Here is a 2,520-nt window from a genome sequence, read left to right as displayed (position 1 = left end):
AGAGCGGTGAGGGAGGTCTGGTGGTGAAATCTGACCCCAAGTTGCAGCTGTCTAACAAGTATAGTGTGCTTGTGTGCATGTATTATTGCTTTTTATTTGCCCATCTTCCCTTTGTCGTTTAGTTCCAGTACATTAAGCCAATATGACATAAAATAGAACCATTTTGCATTTCCTTCTCGTAAAGTAATTAGGTTTATGACAGAAAGTTGGTATATCTGTCGCTTGTCACTTTTTTTGAAAAAGAAAAACAGTTGTGTGGGGTTCTGTAAAGTCGCTAAATATGCACACGGAAACGGCATGAAACATAAACATAAACATCATCTTTCCCTTTCTTTCCCATGGCTTGTTTAATTCTGTCTGCATTCCCGAACAAAAAGATTTGTTCACAGAATTGTTCAGTTGCTCCTGCATGACCGGAGCGCAGACGGAACGGGTTGTGATTCAGTTCAGTACTTCCAGCCTCATCAGTGCTGCCTCTAAAACCCCCTCTGTTAAAATAGACATTTTAGAAATGTTCTGGGATTTGCTGAGACAGTTTTTTTCTGACAGTTTAAGTCGCTGAATCACTGAACTGTTACGTGTCAACAACAAATCTATGGATCACACCAAGTATGTAATGACGGAGCCGTCTGAACCAGCGGATCATTTCATCAGGACAGGCCGAGGTAAAGATGCTCTGTGCCGGGTCCTGTGAGCACCGAGCGTCCACAGAGGCGGAGCTGATCACCTCCGACAACGTCGCTGCCAAACTATAAATACGTCATATCTTAATACACAAACCACATGTTTGGATTCTAAATGACTAATTTCTCTCATCAAATTATTTTAAAACTAAAAACTAAAAAATATTGATTTATTTGTTTTCTCTGCTGCGATGTTATGGCAAACTGCATTCTGGGATACATGGCTTTCCCAAGTATGCTCAAGTCAACATCGCATGTCTTATCTCCTGTAGTTAGACTGAGGCAGACTTTGCCTACTCACAGGGCCTCCATTTAAACATAATTCGATCTTGCATTAATCATAGAAACGTTTGCCTTTAATTATATACTTGTTACGTATTACGTTATCTATTGACTTCAAGTACAAAAACATTACTCCATTTATCTCTTTTTTTTCGAATTGCCTGAGTGACATTACATTAAAATATTCAAGTAACGTGCAATTAAACGTAGGGTTGTTTTGTGATTTTTTTTTCAGGTCCCAGGTACTATTGCTAATGGAAAAGCAAAAAACCAGTGCAGGTCGCGCGCTGGGACCGTTTAGTGGAAAACCGCCATATGAGGTGAACCAATCACGTTCGCTCGCTCGCTGCCGCTGTCAAGTTGAAGCAACTGTCAGTCGAACAAATCATTTCAGTAATAACCTGTATGAATATAGCACTTTTCCAGTCTTGATGACCTAAACTACACTACAGTTTTTGCCATTCACCCATTTCACTGCAGCACATTTTCTATCACTCATTCATTCCCCAAAACAGATCAAGTGTCTTAGACTAGCAGACCTGGGAATTGAACCCACAACCTTCAAGTTGAAGGACAACTCCCTCCACCCGTAAATGTTTCGTTTGTTCAAAAGAAGGAAAGAACACTTGAACAGAGCTCTTCCTGATGCAACCCTAACCCATTCATGCAGACTTGTGACTGAGTACACTGGATGTTTTTGGACACGTGAAGTACAGTATCTAAAAGGCAAAGAACATTAGTGATAGGATTTGAACAATATCTTCTGTGCTATGGATTAATAATTCAAAATCACAAAAAAACAAAAAAAGACTCCTCAAAGACCTGAACCATGATGTTAGAATGTTTTGAATATTGTTGGCTGGATTTTCATACAAGCTGTTGACACTGAACTCACCCACACAGACTGATGGAAACATGCAAATTGATATTTGACACTAAGCAAATTTTGCAGAAACAATCATTTACTGTGAGAGAAATGTGAAATAGTCTCACATTAACAATGTGCGTAAAGGTCAAATGTTAATCAGTGCAATATATTGTCATTTTTCATACTGTCAAGTTTTTTATACTGTAGTTTTCTCATCAGTGCAATATCCATATCCTTATTTAATATCCTTATTTAATAGCTCAACCTTGTTTCCTTACACTATAAATACCATGTGCATACTGTGTATATTCTGCAGACCGGTTATAATGTACATTCTATATTCTATTTTTAAACCTATTTTTATAGTCAGTGTTAATATCTTTATATATTGTACTTTTTTGTATGTTTTTTTTTCTTCTTTTTTTTTTCCCTTTGGTGACCCTCAGTCCAATGTTGGGTTCCTAAATTGGCCCTCAGGTATCAAAACTTTGAGAACCCCTGATGTAGGGGTACAAGAAGACAAAAGCAATAAGATAAAAAAAAAAACATTTAATATTGCCACTCCGGACCGCTGGGTGGCGGTAATGAACCTACAAGAAGGTCGCCAGTCGCCATTAGACCTACTTGAATATAAGCGATAAATTGAAGTGTTTTGTATTTTCTGGCGGGAGATAAACGTTAAACAAA

This window comes from Microchirus variegatus (assembly GCF_963457635.1).
Source record: "Microchirus variegatus genome assembly, chromosome: 11".
In the NCBI taxonomy this organism is placed as follows: domain Eukaryota; kingdom Metazoa; phylum Chordata; class Actinopteri; order Pleuronectiformes; family Soleidae; genus Microchirus; species Microchirus variegatus.
Note: the sequence above shows the minus strand (reverse complement) of the source record.